Raw genomic sequence first — 17,785 nt, forward strand, 5'->3', positions numbered from 1 at the left:
GGAGGGTTGTCAGGAGGATCTACTGGCTCCTCTGCTCCCGCTGTGAAGACAAGCGCATGTTCTTCCATTTATATACGAATATCTGATGAGTCCTCTGCTGAGCCTGTTACCTACTCTGCAAAGTCAAGCTTACTGCTCACAGATTCTCTGGCGTTTGGGTTGATGCATCCTGACATTCAACTGTTCCGAGAGAGAATTGAGTTCCTCTGTCGGCTTTCTGATGGACCTTTTCAGTCTGTACCTGTGGAGTACCCTCTGCCCACTGACAAACCACCAGAGGTGGGTCACCTTGAGTCAACTTTTCATCAAGGCCTCCAGGAAGAGCCTGGAGGATCATCCGAAGAACGCTCTCGAGAGGGGGGAGTAATGTCAGGGTCGCCTAGACCTCCTGCCTAGCCATAGTTCTTCTTTGTCCACCGGGTGTGCTGCTGCCTTCTGTGGGCTCTAGGGTTCCTCTGTCTGTCTGTCTTCTTGTTGCTCCTGTCTCTGTCCTTTATAGCTTCTGCTTCCTGGTTGGTTCATTTGCCTTTGTTTTGAGTCAGACTCCATTGCACATGCTTCGTTCTCTGATCCTGATCTGTTCCTGTACCAGTCCAGTATTTGATTTTGTTCATAGTAAAGGCCCTTGCTGATAATCTGGCTTGTCCCTGTTTGTTCCCTGGTCTCCGTACCTGCTCCCCGGTCTTTGTCCCTGCTCCCCGGTCTTTGTCCCTGCTCCCCGGTCTTCGTCCCTGCTCCTCGGTCTTCGTCCCTGCTCCACCGGTCTTCGTCCCTGCTCCCCGGTCTTCGTCCCTGCTCCCCGGTCTTCGTCCCTGCTCCCCGGTCCCCGTCCCTGCTCCCCGGTCTCCGTCCCTGCTCCCCGGTCTCCGTCCCTGCTCCCCGGTCTCCGTCCCTGCTCCCCAGTCTCAGTCCCTGCTCCCAGACCTGTTCCTGCTCCCTGTCCTGTTCCAGTCTCCTCGTTGCCGACCTCTGCTTGTTACCTGACTACGCTATCTGCCGCCTGCCTTGGACCTCTGCTTGTGACCCCTACTACGCTCCTGCTGCTCTGGCCACCGAGATCCTACCCGCCACAGGAGTCTCCCGTGACAGGGCCTTTCAATTGTGCTCGGCGGCCATCTTGGGAGCTCTGCAGAGTCGTAGAAGAGGCCCTGGGGACCCGTTGTTTGCTTGTGGGTTGGATGTGTTTGGGATCTCGCCGCTGTTACTATAAGTCCAGTCGTGCCCGACTTCCCCCACCTTTATCTGGGGTTTTTATGTGTTTTCTGTGTATTTTATTGTTTTTTTAGCCTGATTTGCTTATATTTTGGATGGAGCTTCACATCTGCACGTCCTGGCCACGCCAACATAGTATTTTTTAACATTGCACATTTCAACGTTAAAACGTGCACTCTACAATTTGGACCGAAAGTGTGGGGTCTGTGAACTGGGGCTCTAAAACCTGTTCTAGGATACAAGCCCCTAGACTCAGCTCTAATACCTTGCTGGCAGGAAATACAGGTTAATCCTGTTTGCCCCCCAAAATCCCCCTATTTCCACATGTTGCAGAAGTCTCTGCCCTGCAGCTTTTCCTCATAAAGGGCCACCCATACAAGGTAATCCACATAAGCTTTCACAGGCAGCTATGGGACCATAAGTCAAAGGGAATACAGCATAGAATGCATTAACTGGCCCACAAGACTTACATACTTATCCCCAGACACACACGGTTCATAGTTTAGAACCCTATGGGGACAGTAAAATTGGAACAGAATTACAGGGCAACACAGTAAGGTACAATATTAGCCCCAAGAGTTGACAACCTAAGCCCTTGCCATACGGTTTAAGGGGTAACCAGCTGGGCGTGACCTTTATTAATGAAGACCGGCTACCCCTTATCGTCACAGTATGCAGAACTGTATTTGGGTTGACTACAACGAGTTGACATCATGTATGCCCCCTGCAACAGTCAGCAGTCAAGGCAATGTAAAATAATGTACAGTACATTTTGTTTTGTAATAAAATGTGAAACGCCTAAATTTGATAAAGTCTTGAATAACCAGGGTCATTTAACAATGGATTACTGTAATGTCTATACTTTTCATCTTACCTTAAAGACACCTGTTTTCAGACATTGACAATATATTTACAGTAGCATCCAGTGTTCCCATAGCCAAAGACATTCACTACGCCATCTGTCGGACATGCACTGAACTGCAACCACACAAATAATAATTCCATCTGACCATCAGACCACTAAATACAGGAGGGACAACTGGCCGCCGACAACTCACCACCCTAGACAGTTCACCATCAACTCAATATGCCACATGGGAAGCCTGATAGATGGCCATGACATTTCCCTGTCAAGTGGCTCAGAACTGGCAGTTTCATATGTACAATCAATGTGATTTTAACCTTTGCTGTTTTTACCCTCTGAATCCTACTCCAGCAGCAACCTCTTGACCGATGACGCAATGCTCCTCAACAGCCAGGGGGAAGGACTGGCTAAAACATTAGTTGAGATTGGGGGAGAGTTAAATTGCACAGTTTCAGTCTAAAATGATGTATCATCACTGTTCTGTGTTATCCAGTATAGATAGAGTGAAAGAGAAGAATCTACAGTAACTGCAGAAAATCTAAAGCTACTATCGTAATCTCTGTATTTTTCAAGTAGTGTGCAGAATTATTGCCCACAAGCAATGCTCAAATGTCAGCATTGCTTTGTAACAGATTTGTCAGAAATGCTTTTTATGAGCACAAGATGAAATCACTTTACTTATTATACATTGTGTTTATTTACAAATGTTCTATACAATGTTTACTTATTCAATTATGCTTTGAGAGGGCAGAAAAAACACCATGATCCTGCTTCAGCTGAGTGAAGAGGAGGCAGAGCACGGATGGTCTCCTTAGAACCATCTACAAGTGGCTGGAGGGGAACTAGAGGACCCAGTGAGTATAGTTGTCTGGGTGATGTTTAGTAAATATATCTGTACAGTAAAGTACATTACCCTCCAAAATGTACCCATTTAAGAGGTTAACTGCATTTGTTTGGGTTCTGTTAGGCCTGTTGTCCGGAAGGAAAGAAAGGTTTATTTTTTGTGCGTTGTTAAGCTGCATACTGTTGACTAGTGAATTCCAATAGGAATTCATTGCATGTACCTACAGGTCCTGTACATTCAGCACATGTTGGAACTGTCATTGGAAGAACCAAGGCCCTCATCTAGAACTGCCAGGTGCTATCTTTGAAATAAATACATACAGTAGGTCTAAAAGGAGGGTGTTAAATTGTTGTAAAACAAATGTTACCAAACGGCGCCATAAATACTTAAACAACAAATTTGTAAAAAAGTATATATGTGACCAAACAGTGTCAGTGTCAGTGTTCAATACTACCAGAAAGAAAGTCCTTAGTAGAATACAATATCAGGTAAGTCCAACAAATGATGAATTCAAATGATGATCAATCCGTGGGGTACCGCATATGTGAAAAGAAGAAACAAAACAAATAGTGCAACACTGTGTATACTGACGGACAGGTTATCCAAAAAGAAGGGGATGGTCAATCCCCAGAGAAAAAACTGTGCAAGATAGTAAGGAGAACAAAAGATACATTTAATAAGCAATAAAACACAATTAAAACAGCTCCTCTCCGCACACTGGCAAACGACAATTGGAATCCTACTTACTGGACCCAAGTAGGATTTGCGCATAAAATGTCTCTTATAAACAGGAAAAGCACCTCCCGCTGCCAACAGCTACTCTCAGAGTCCTAGCGTTGTGCCCCCCAGACGCTCTGGGGTGTAAGGAACCTCCGACTCGCTGATGGTCGTTCCGGCTGGCTTCCCTCTACTTAGTAAGCAGCTCCCGATATCACGGATGCCCGCATGGCTCTCTCGCCCTACTCCCACGCATGTTCCAAACAGAGTAGCATCGACGTGCACTCTCTCCTGACAAACCTGGGACCTCCCGTGACGTCATACCTGGACACAACCCGCAGATACCATCGCCTCTCGCGAGAGAGACTTGCGGACATATACACTAATATGAAATGTCATGCCAAAAAGAAAGAGGAAAGTTCAAATTATTTCTATTAATACTCTTTTATTGAAGAAGGTACATGTAAAATATACAATGCTTCAAGGCATATGTGTCTCTTGATCAGATAAGTGAGAGAACTGTTTTCTGACTTATAGGGGCCTATTCAGGTAGCTTTGATGATATCACTGCCAAATCGAACGGTTTGAAATGACCCTCCCGATCGATCTGACATTTGTGTTATCACGGTATTTAGAAAGAGTTATCGCAATGTCAGAAACAGTTCGGTAAGAAAAAGCTATAAAACTTGGGATAGCAGTGTCTTTAGCTCTGCCTTTTTCTATGTCCTGCCCGTGCGCTCTGCCTGCAGTCGGTAAGAGCTGCACATAGAGAGCTGCATCTCCCTGCAAGGCTCTTAATGATGATAGCACTGTTTTTATTTGAATTTAATAACACAGTATTAAAGCAGGGGGTCTCCAGAGCTGAACCACATTAATTTCAGCCTTGGGAACCCCATGATTCCCGAGTTACAGGCCCCAGTATGGGATGCCGGTACCTCATGCAAGTTTAAATGTCCCGATCACATGACGCCGGAGATTTAAACAATGCAGTGAGATACCAGCACCCCATACTGGGGCCTGTAACTTGGGAAGCAGGATGTCCTCGTGGCTGAAATGAATGCGGTTCAGCTGCAGAAACCCCCTGCTTCAATACTGTATTATTAAAATAAAATAAAAAAAGCCATTCCTCAGTGGCTTGCCGCTAAAGTAAAAAAGGGGTTAATCTAGAGTACCTGTTTTTTGGGGGGTAGAGGGGGTGGGTGAAGGGGGTAGTTGCCCCTGGATGGGTGGTTAGACCTATTGGGAAGGTTTCGGGAGGAGTTAATTACTTTTCTATAATAGCAGTGGTAACCAATATGTAATGAAGGGGTTAACCCCTCCCACAACCCACCTGAGAACCTAACCACCCACCCTGGGGCAACTACCCTCTTCACCCACTCCTCTACCCTTAAGAAACATTATAATACAATACAAACACCACTACTAGCCAATACACCCATTGATTGCCAGTGTTGTTACCTAAACCCTCAATGGGAGCAAAGATAACCCCAATAGCAATGAAAGGACACCCTACTACTCACCCCCACAATACCCAACAATACCCCCAACACATACAGCAATGGGCAAAATCCCTATTACCAAGAGGTCTGGATATTAGCGCATATGCCATTAAAAAATAAAAAAAACCTTAACTAGCATATAGTAAATTAAAGTTGTACTTACCCCTGCCAGGATGAAGGCTATCCTCATCCTCATCTATGTCCTCTGAGTCTTCCGTGGGCAGCAACATTAAAATTATTAAAATGTTGTCCATTAACCCCTTAATTACCTTAGCAGTTTGTTACCGCTATAGTAATTAAGGGGTTAAACTGACCCGCTACAGACCTGGGAGGCCTAACCACCCTCCCCGTGGCAACTACCCCCTTTCCCCAGCCCCTCTACTCCCATCACGACTCAAATAAATGGGCAAAAGCACTTGAGCCAAAAATGGTTAATAGCACCTTTGCCCATTGCTTGCAAAACAAAAAAAAATGCACAATAAAATAACATTGACATTACAGTGCAATACACTTGCAATTAATCCATTGATTGTGACTGTGGCAAACACTTTCGGTAGGCCTAAACATCCATCACGGGCCAAATACCACCCACCCCATCAAACCCCGATAATCCGGGGACTGGTATTTAACTGCTAAGGTAATGAAGCTGCCGGTAAATATATTTTTAATACACAGGATGGAATCAGGGAGTCTCCGTAGCTGATATTAATGCATGTAAGCTCCGGAGACACCCGGCTTCAATCCAATGTAGTAAAAAAAATATTTTTCTTAAGAGTCACATCATGGATCCCATCTCGCCACCTTTGAGGTGTTGAGATCAGAACCTGTGAGTTGCTTGCTATTTGCAGCCGCGATGTGCATATCAAGGGTTCCTGAATAGCTCGATTTCTCAGAAAATGGCAGTTTTTAGCATTTTATCAGCTACTGCTCGGTTTGAGATTGCTGCAGAATGTGAAGAATCAGTTTTCTAGCAAGTTTGACATGTTATCGATGCTTTCAGAATATATACTGTATCAGGTTATCCCTGACAAAGCCACACAGTGGTGAAACGCACTATACTACAGCGTTGGAATGTGGAGTGTTCAGCCAGCAAGAGCAAGTATCCGCTGCCCAGGCTGTGTACACCGACACTGCTAAGAGATCTCCCATGAGCACAAGGATCTCTGTCAGCAAACAGAGACCACCTGCTGCAGACCTTGGATTTCCCTTCACTGAGAACAGGAAGCTTTTATAGCCGGACCAGCATCCCCTGACGTCCCTTCCAGGCGCTAGATACAGAGGGAAACTCGAGCCACCGCCAGCCCTACCAGGAGAAGTAACCCCCTGAGGCTTCCACCCAGAGGGTTAAAACTGATTTTATACAGTACATATGTGTATCCCAGTGCATGTTACTACTGTTGCTTTTATTCTATAAAGGTTGTGTTCGCCTTACTTTTTGCGCCCTCATTTATTAATTTTAACTTTTGAGGTTCTCTGCAGAGGACTGGTTATCCTACACAGGGGCAGCAATTTACAACCTTGAAACCCATCTATGGACTTTGCATGAACGTTTTTGTCTTTGGCAATTGCCATCACTTAATATTGAATCAGTCTTTTGTCAAGGTGCTACTTAATTCACTTGTTGAATTTCTGAAGTCAATTGTTGCCTTTTGACTACATTTATCTAACAGTTGTTATTATTAATCATCTGTGCAACCTGATGTTAATCTAATATTTACTGCCACGAGGGATATACCACATGAACATATGGTATATTCACTGCTTCTAGCAGTTTTGAGTTAATAGCTCTACTAATCGCATTACCTACTCTCCACCTCATTTGTAGGGCTTCAGGCACATACCATACTGTCACGGGAGACCAGGTATTTACATCTTTATACCAGGATCATTTCACTGAGTAAAACCAAGAAGTAAAATAAATTGCGATTTATTCCTTAGAATTAGACGTACACACAATGGATTACAATATATAGGAGAAAACACACTTACTGGGGGTCTGGGCTACAAAACTAAACTTTCCTAGCAAAAATAGTCCATAAAACAGAGTATTTAGGTTGACCGGGACTCAGCCCGAAAAGTCCTGGAACTCAAATCGGCATGAGTATCCAGACGCCATCGCTATATATATCTTCCGGAGATAACAAAATCCCTTGACCGGGAGAACTTGGACCCGAAAATCTCTGATGCCAGTTGCTGCTATTTCTCCAAGAGCATCGGACCGGTTTGGCTTCTGGGTTTCTTATGGTATTTCAGATTCATTCATGGAATACTAAAACAAATCTGAGCCTGGGAACTTTACACTCAGCCAATCAGAGGGCTTCCAGTATTCCAAAGCTGGGAAAGTTGTTCTTCTGAATGTTACAAGGGCATGCGCGAGTTTGCCATTTTAGCCACTTGTTATTCCCCCCGGACGTGGGTGCTCCACTTTACCATCCTACCCAAATGGCTTTAACACCTGTGGCAGCATCTGTGGATTTGAAGTACGGACCAAGGGCAGGCTTAGTGGAACCACAAATTGGTAGCCCACTAGCCCCCCTCAGAGTACCATATTTAAAAGTCCCAACTTATAAGTATAATACATTTACAAACATCTCAGTTTAATAAAAATATACTTTTACACTTTTACCTTGTCAAAGTCTTTTGGGCTATGAGGGGTAGAATGGGACTAACTACTTTTATTCCCACTAGCCATATCCCCCAGACACTGTAAACCTGACTTAGACTGTAAAAACATGGCAGCTGCATTGGCTATTAAACTTTTTATGAAACATAAAAAATATTTTCCATTTTTATTCTAACTCCCACAGTGAAATGAAAAGATGCTTAGCTTCAATCTCAGAGCTGTAGCTCGTTCCCTTAAGAAAACCTAATTTTCTTTAGAACCAAAAATGCTTAGGCACACTCTCAGGACTGTATCTCTTTCCTTTACAGAAACTAGGACTTTGGTTTCACAAAACCTCTCGTAATTTAATATACAGTTGGAGAAACCCCTCAGAATCTCTATACTGATTCTGGGTTACCTGGGCATATACTGGGGAATCTCACTAATTTAGGGAACCTTGGCTGTACCCATGATACATACTGTAAATCCCTATGCCCTCATTTACCTTTCTGGTCTGTGCTGAAGCAGGGAAACCTGGCGGTGAGTCGCGTAACTGTTTTCCAGGGAGGATTTTGACCGGAGTGAGGTGTCTATATGTCCCTGGGAATCTGACCTAATTCTCATATACAGTTTTGGGGTAACCAGCAATGCTGGACCCCAGCTACCTAGACACAATCTAACAACACTTTTACCGCAACAGCCCCACCCCCCCCTTGAAACTCATAGCCTGAGAATCTCAACTGGTTAGCACTCCTGGAAAGGTAAAACACACATAAAATCTTTATTGTCATACAATTACATTCATTGCAGGCACAATACACAGGTTGAAGAGCTGACACTCTAAAACATGAAATAGGGCTCAGAGGTAACTAGCCGGGCAGAATACCATTATTGATGGCCAGGTTACCCCTTCACTGTCACACCTGCCCCCTCAAGATGAAGGCTCGTTTGTATCCACCACATCCGGAGGTTCAACTTGCCTGACACCCCTTGAGGCTTTTGGCACACAAGGAATGTTTTGTCTGGAAAGTCCATCAGGGTTTCCGTGCTCGCTGCCTTTCTTGTGCTGCAGAAATCAAATTCTTGCATTCTTGCTATTCTCCCCCGACACCCTTTGTAACCAACTCAGTGGGTTGTGGTCCATGATTAAAGTAAATGTCCTGCCATACAAATAGGGCTGCAATTTCCGTAGAGCCCAAACAAGGGCCAGACATTCTTCTTCAATAGTGGCATAAGCCACTTTGCGGGGTAAAAGTTTCCTGCTTAAATACACCACAGGATGTTTACCCTCCTCCTCGCCCACTTGGCTGAGTACAGAACCGATACCGTAATTGGAGGCATCAGTCTTTACCTGGAATTTCTTGACGTAAGCAGCCAGAATCAGAGCACTAGCCAGTGCTGTTTTCAGTGCCTGAAAAACTTTTTCACAGGCAGGAGACCAGGCTGCCAGAACTGGGAGTCGCTTCTGTGTCATGTCAGTCAGGGGTTTTGCAATGGCACTATACTGAAGTACAAACTTCCTATAGTAGCCCGTGGTGCCTAAAAAAGTAATGACCTGCTTTTTGGTTCTAGGTACCGCCACTGCACTATAGATTCCACCTTGGTTAGTTCTGGCTTAAGGTGCCCTCCACCCACTCTGTGCCCTAAATACAACACTTCTGCCATACCCATTAGACACTTTGCAGGCTTCAGTGTCTGCCCGGCTTCCCTGATCCTTATTAGCACCGCAGCTACGTGCACTAAATGTGAGTACCACGAGTTACTGAACACAGCAATGTCATCTAGGTATGCCCTTGCAAAACTTTGCATCCCTTCCAGTAACCTATTGACCATGCGTTGGAAGGTAGCCGGGGCATTCTTCATCCCAAATTGCATCACCAAAACTTCATAGATACCACTTGGAGTGATAAATGAAGACTTCTCCCTAGCCTCCTGCATCAGAGGGATTTTCCAATAACCTTTGGACAAATCCATAGTGGCCAGATATTTTGCCCCCATGAGCTCATCTAACAGCACATCCATTCTGGGCATGGGTTAAGCATCTGACACAGTCTCAGCATTGAGCATCAGAGTGGATCTGTCCTTCTTAGGTACCAGGACTACCGGACAAGCCCAAGGGCTCTGAGATGGTAGAATTAGCCCTAAGGCCAGAATCTCCTCTACCTCCTTCTCTATACTACTCGATACCTCTGCTGATACTCTGTAGGCATGCTTATGCAGAGGTCTTTGCTCACCTATAAGCACTGGGAGCTCTGTAATATTTGTTCTGCCAGCTTGTCCATAAACAGAACCCTATGCTGCTCTAGCATACCCCTTGCTTGCACCCCCTGCTCTACACTGGGCTGAGACCCTATCTCAACTTTCTTTACTGTGCCCCCCTGCCTTGATTTCCCTAGGAGGTCACACAGAGCATCGCTCGCCAGGTCCCCAATTGGTGTCCAGAGAGATCAGGGAGTGCAAGAACATGAAACAGAAGAACATACAGTACAGACAAATTGTGCAATCTGTCTTGAAATATGATAATGAAGAAGTCCTCATCCAATAAAATGTGTACTCACAGATTTCTATGTGTTGTGGTGTATGTAAAGGTTTCTTTGTACTGCATTTTGTGTGGGGTTGTCATGTCTAGGAACAGCATAGGGTAGAATCCTCATAGCATGTAAAGAAAAGTGGACATAGTATAGACTGCAAAAAAATTTTTTTATCTGCAGTAAAAATGATAAAATTACACTTACACTGTGTCTGAATTGTATGTACAATTAGATCAAATGATCAACGCCAACAGTAGAGGCTGCAGAGCGATCTCTCTGCTTGATACACTCAATACATTGAGGCACTCGCGTCTGTCGTCTCCCGCACTTCCGGGTTGGATCCCCGGATGGAAACTCTGGAGGCGACTTTGGATGAACAGGTAACACTGTGTGGAGCCTCCCCCTTGGTCTTTGCTGGGCACTGGATACACTCTATGCGTTTCTCCTCCACAGAGGTTTCATCAGGAGTGTCATTGGTTGGTTTCTAACTCATTAAATACCTCATTTGCGCTATCTATTGGTTGAAGGTAATTTAAAGTGTCTAATTTACATAACAAAATAACGCAGGTGGTACAAATAGATTTGAGTGATCTCTGTGATGCGCAGCATTCTAGGTTAATAAAGCTGTTTTTAACCATTCACGTTTGCGGTTGAATTCCTGCTGCAGTGACCGCCTACACACCACAAATTGGTACAAATAGATACAATATATTCACAACGTGTAGGTAAGTATACTTTGTAAGACACCATAATGAGTGCTGCATAACTTTTAATCTCTGTGCAAAACATGCTTGGAGTCTACAAATACATATATAAACAAAATAAAGATATATATACTGTATGAAATATATAAAATCAATAAAATCAATTTAATAAATGTAATAAAATCTAATAAAATAAAAAAGGGCTAACATTATATATATTAGATCTAATCTAAGTAGACCTAGAAATATAAGAGACGTTGGTAAGAATCTGTGAAGTTGAAAAATAAAAATTAGAGACGAATCATATACAGCATATATAAGAAAACACGCTCAGATCAAAATCAGCATTTAGACCGGTGGGTGCCAGAGTGCTTAATTCATAAATTCAAAAGGATTCCCTTAATTAGATATATATTTATGTCCTCACCTCTCCAATGTAGCATGACCTACTCAATGCCCATGTATTTGAGTCCAGTAGGATCTGCATGATAAACATTGAGAAAATGTTTATACACACTGTGTAATTAATTTTCTTTTTATATTCCCAATGTGTTCTAAAACTCTCGTCCTAAGAGGGCTAATAGATTTTCCTACATATTGTAGGCCACATGGGCGTTCGAGAAGATAGACCCCAATTGGTGGGCTACAGATAGCAATCACTGATGCCGCACTCTGTTCAAAATATTCCTTAAGCATATTAACATGATAAGTCCTATTTCTACCGTCTCTCCATCTAACTGTGCAACTCATTCATCCTCCTAGTGGCACTCCTTCATCCTCCTGAGTACCGTATACGGACAAGACCAGGAAGCCATCAGTTTGTTCTGCCGTGTGGGCTTCTCAACAAGCAATTGCTGCCCAGGGATGAATTCTCTACAACGGGCATGCTGGTCGAACCAAGTCTTCTGTTTGTCTGAGCCTCCCTGAGGTTAGTCTGTTTCAAACCTAAAAGCATTTCCAACCGGTCCCTGAGATCTACCAAATACTTCAGCACAGAAGCATCAGTATTGGTAGTGTCCTCTTCCCATCCCTGATAAAATAGGTTGGGAGGTCCCCGTACCCTGTGACCATATAGAAATTCGAAGGGGGAGAAGCAAGAGGATTCTTGCGGTACCTCTCGGAATGCAAACAGCAAGTGCTGCAAATGAATCTCCCAGTCTTTCCTTCAGCCTCTATAAATGCCGAAGCACCTGCTTCAGGGTACCATTAAACCTCTCACATAGACCGTTTTTCTGGAGTTGGTAAGGGGTCATGCAATGGTGCTTCACCCCGCACGAATCCCAGAGACCCTGTAACATGAATTGTGACCCTTGATCAGTTAGAATCTCACTAGGTAATCCTACTCTAGAGAAAATAACTATCACTGCTGTGGCTACTGCACTAGCCTCAATGGTGGCCAGTGCCACAGCCTCAGGGTACCTGCTGGCAAAATCCACTCCCGTGAGAATGTAACTCTTGCAAGTCCAACTAGGGATCTTCAGATGTCCCACTATGTCCATGGCTACTCTCTGGAAGGGTTCCCCTATTACCGGTAGTGGGTTCAGGGGCACCTTCACATTATCACCTGCCTCACCTACTCACTGGCAGGAATCACAGGACCAGAAAAACTGTGCCACTGCCCTTGATGCCCCTGGCCAGTAGAAACGCTGCAACAACCGGGCTCTCGAGTGAGTGACCCCCTGATGCCTCGCAAGTGGAATGGAGTGGGCTACCTGCAATAACTGCTACCTATACTGCCTGTGTACCATCAACTGTCTTCTATCAGTCCAAACTCTATCTGGAGCATTAGAATCATGCTCCCTATTCAAGAGCCCTCGGTGCCATAAGAACCAAGCCGACCCACATCCAGAGGCACACTCCAATGCCGAATTATCTTGCCCTCTAAAATGGGATTGGACCGCACCGAGTCCCTGAACTGTGTGTGATGGGGGAGTAGTGCCAAGCGGGTATTAATGGGGTCACCCCCATAGGCACCCCCTCCCACCGTCTGGGAGGTGGGGGGTTAACTAAAAATGTACCGTTAATACATGTGTTCCCCTGCCTCACAACCAAAAGGTACGTCCCTTGGTTATCCTATTCCCACCTTTAGAGGGAATTCATGTATTTTTATTCCTCTGCCTCAGGGCAAACTGTGTTCTATTTGATAGAAATGTATATAGGTACAATTATTGTTTTTTGTACCTTTACAGTGTAGACACCAGCCATATGCACTGGGATTAGGTTAGGAGGGAAAAGATTAATGACATTTGTGTGTTTATAGCCCTTTGTCCCATTTCCCGCCTTTGCAGTCTCCATTTTGCAGCTTCTCCATAGGCCGCCATTGAAGCCCCATGCAAATCAATGAGAATTTCAGTAGTTTGGGCCTGATATCATAGAAGACCTGCAGGTGGCACCCAAGAGGAGGAGCGGCGGTTCCCCATTGAAAATCAATGGTACAATGTGTTTCAATGGGGATTCCTCGATACCGACCTCTGGAGACGAGCTGGCAGCCAGCCAGCCCGCAAAACCGCAAGAGGGGAAACACTATCAAAAAAGAGCTTTGATCAATCCCCGGTCAAGTTCACGTGCAATTGGCGTGGGAAACTTAGGTTCTAGGGCACCCCGGAATAAAGTTCTTTTTGCCCCTAGATCCTAGGAACCCCCTCACTCGACCCCAACAGGGTCCGACGGTCAATGACCCTGGAAAAGGGTCGCGCCAGACCGGAGGGTCCTACCATTGACTCCAATGGTAGCGGAGGTCCCATTGAATCCTATGGCGGCGCCGGCCCATGCATTTCCTATGGCGGCGCCGGCCCTATTGATTCCAATGGAGGTAAAAGCCGCGTGTTTCAACGGCTAAGTAAAAAGAGGGTAAAACTGTAGCCATGTAACTCCAGTTCTGTGGAAACTAGAGAGCCAGGATTTGGCCAGCAGGTAGTCATAGCACCGGCTTGATTGCATGGCAAATCCTGACCCTCTCTGATCAGCAGAACGGAGTCGGGGTAATTGTTGAATTGTGTGATTCTGCCATTGACTTCAATGGCAGAGAAATGCATCTTTAGTAAAAGGGCATTTAAACCCATTTTCTGTAACTCCGGTTCGGTGGGCCTTAGCGAGCTGAAACTTGGCCACAATGGAGAGTAGCCTCTGGCATTAGGTTCTGGCAAGTTCTAGCCCGCTCGGCCCAACCGAATGGATAATTTTGATATAACCATGATTGTCAAAATATATTGTATTTTGTGTCTGGCATAAAAGCCCAAAAAAAGAGATGGGCTCTGTAATATGCTAATGGTCAGGGTGCAACAAGTGGTCTACAATAGGCCCCTAGTCAAAGGCTCTCCCCCACCCTGCTTGCAAATGCCAGGGCGGAGGAGAACAATCCCTGGGTACTTGGGCAAAGTATTGTGTGTCACACCTTTAACAAAGGCTATTATGGGCCAGTGATCAATCTGGTAGACCCAAAGACGCCTTTGATTTAGTGTGTTGAAATCCCATGCTAGGGTATAGGACTCAAACCCTATATAAATGAGGGTCAGCCCTATACCCAGTATTATTCATTGTGACTTCGTTTTGTATCCTGAATGAATTGCCAGTCCTGTACCTGATTGCTTTATTTCCCAAATCCTAAGTAAGTTTTCATATCTTGTATAATTCTGTGTGTTCATCCTTTTCCAAGGAATTAACTTTCTTTATTATATCTTATTCGTATTCAGTTCAACCCAGTGAAATATTTTTTGTGTGTATATTATGACCCTGGCCGACACTACCGTCTCAGGCTTATAATAAACTGGTGGCAGCGGCGGGATTGAACTGAATCTGTATTACATTGTACTGCGGGACTCTATAATACCATAGGAACTCGGGGAAATTGTGAGTTCCTAAGGCAAATGATATTGAGCACACGGTTATACATCATATAATGGGGGATATAACACCACCTCACTGTTCAGCATATTTGCCGGACGCTTGTAGTCAGGAGCCAAAGTGCCGGTCCCACTTAATGGGGGACCCGGGCACGCCTCAGGGACGAACGCATCAATTAGGGCTGAGCACTGCAGGAGAAGTGGAAGGCCGGTTAACGGGTGAAGAAGGGGACGAGACCCGGCAGGCTGAGCGGGCCAGGCACGTTGCCGCCGCTATACCCATCAGCCCGCCCGGAGCAGAGGGAATGGACCCGGCTCCGGGGCGGCAGAGACTTGGGGATGGAGCGGGTGGTCTCTGAGACCACGAGAGTCTTGCAGCAGGAGGGATATTGGCCATTGCGGCGGCCAGTCCGTTTTACCCAGAATTGCTGGCCCTGATGTTTACGTGGGGAGAGGTGTCCCCGGCAGAGCGTCTCGAGCGCCTGAAGCTGGCGATGATCCGACTCGCTCACCCCCTCCCTGAGCCCGGCGCTCGAGCGACTCTGCTCTGGACTCAGCAGCCTCTTGCAGGCAGGAGGTAGTCCACAGGTGGCGGAGAAATTCCGGAACGAGCGCGGAGCTTGAACAACTTCACCTTTGATTCAGCAGCCTCTTGCGGGAGGTAATCCACCAGCGCCGGAGGAGTTCCGGCGAGAGCGGCGGTGCTATCACGGCCACAAAGCGGGCCACATCAGAGCCCAATGCCCGGACCGTGCGCGGTCGGGCGAAGAAGCCCCTCAGGGCCAACGCTCACAAGCTGCGGAGACGGTAACCCGTTTAACGGCATCCTCCGATGGCTCCCGCCCAGCCTGGGCGACAACCCTCCACGGGATGTTTCCTAGAGAATCTGGTCGGGCTGCATCGGCGACAGCGGCAGAGAGAGGCGGCCATCTATCCGATCCCAGGTAAGACACCTACCTCCCTCATGCCTCGACCGGCACCCCAATCGAGAAAGACATGGGTTACCTGGATTGACCTAGGTCCCCTTGGTGGCATGGTCACCTGCATCTCTGTTCCCAAGGCAGATCCTCTGGTCTCACCATATCAGGTTGGACCAAAGTGACAGTGGCCCCGGAATTGAGCAAGCCAGCTTCTTTTTAGTGATCCCCAATGGTCACGGACCTTAAATGTTTTTGCCGGACACCGTTGGATTGCAAACAGACAGTTGCAATCTGATGCCCCCTCCCCATTTCATCTGTTGGTGCACTGGATGAAGGTGTAGATTCCCCCATATGAGTCCTCTCCTGGGTTGTCTGGACGGCTGCACCCTGATCCTCTGTGTGTGCCACTCGCATGGTGGCGACTGGCCCTGCAGCTGGGGTATGTTGCCTCTGCTGGGAATTACCAGACTTTGTCCGGTCTGGACAGTCTGGTTTAATGTGTCCAGTCCTGTTGCACTGATAGCACCTTTTCTCATGCCTATACTCTGTGGTCTTGGGTGTACCCCCTCAGCAGCTGGTTTGGGCTTCCAATGTGGAGTGCTGTTAGTTGCTCCATTGGTGACAACTCCTTTCTTGTGGGACAGTGTTCGACTGGTCACATACTCATCAGCCAAGTTGGCTGCCTCCAGACAATACACCAAAAAGAAAAAAGAACTCAGTAGATAATAGCACTCAATATCACTAATGTTATATGGCAATCTTAAAAATATATTTTATTTAATTGATTTTAATATAAATGGTGCATGAAAAGAGGGTAAGTATTAAAATACATCATGACACTATGTGTCTAGTAGCTGGCAGAGTGCCTGAAATAGCAAGTCGCTATCATAGATTAGACCCTTTATTTAAGGTCTCAAAGTGGCAGTGTCAAATTACTATAATAGTGTAAATCATTACTTGAATTCCCCCCTTGGCCAGGGAGAAGAATAAGATGGTGTAGGGCTGTGAATGGTAAGTCTCATCCGATATTGAGGTGAGGTTCTTGCTCTATATAGGAGTAAAACATACTGGACACATAACAAGCTCCTATTGAACCCCCAAAAATAACCACAACATATATATAAGCATATGAGTGTCACAGAGGAGTGCTACTGAGCATGGCAATATATATTTAAAACCAGAGACAGAACATAAAACACAGACAGAGCTCAGTTTAAGAACATCCAGTGAAACTCATACACGGTACAGTGCCTAAATATATATGTATAAATATCTATTAAGTAAAATGGTCTTTTAGTTTGACATTTTTGGACAAAATTGTTGTAAGCCCCTGAGCCAACGGCACGGCAGACCACATTTCAGGGGTCCCTAATGCTAATATAAATTCTTAATAACCTGTGTAATAACAGGAAGAATGATTTATAGTAAATCTGTCTATATTAGTTGCAAAGTTCTAAGTCTGATTGAAGCTTTAATTAACCTGTACATTACTAGGAAAAGCACTCTGTATTAGAGTTGTCACAACCATACTGCAAGCAAGCCAGTTCCCCTGAGTGGAAGATGCTATGGAGTGAGCCCTTAACCATTTAAATGTGGGAGTGGGTGAGCTTCAATTAGGTATGTGGTCTGCCGTGCCGTTGGCTCAGGGGCTTACAACAATTTTGGCCAAAAATGTCAAACTAAAAGACCATTTTACTTAATAGATATTTATACATATATATTTAGGCACTGTACCGTGTATGAGTTCCACTGGATGTTCTAAAACTGAGCTCTGTCTGTGTTTTATGTTCTGTCTCTGGTTTTAAATATATATTGCCATGCTCAGTAGCACTCCTCTGTGACACTCATATGCTTATATATATGTTGTGGTTATTTTTAGGGGTTCAATAGGAGCTTGTTAGGTGTCCAGTATGTTTTACAATTCTTGTTCAGCTAGTCTTGGCTGTTTGGAGGGTGGCAACCTCCTACCTAATTGAAGCTCACCCCCTCCCACATTTAAATGGTTAAGGACTCACTCCATAGCATCTTCCACTCAGGGGAACTGGCTTG

Source organism: Ascaphus truei, chromosome 2, assembly GCF_040206685.1.
Source record: "Ascaphus truei isolate aAscTru1 chromosome 2, aAscTru1.hap1, whole genome shotgun sequence".
In the NCBI taxonomy this organism is placed as follows: domain Eukaryota; kingdom Metazoa; phylum Chordata; class Amphibia; order Anura; family Ascaphidae; genus Ascaphus; species Ascaphus truei.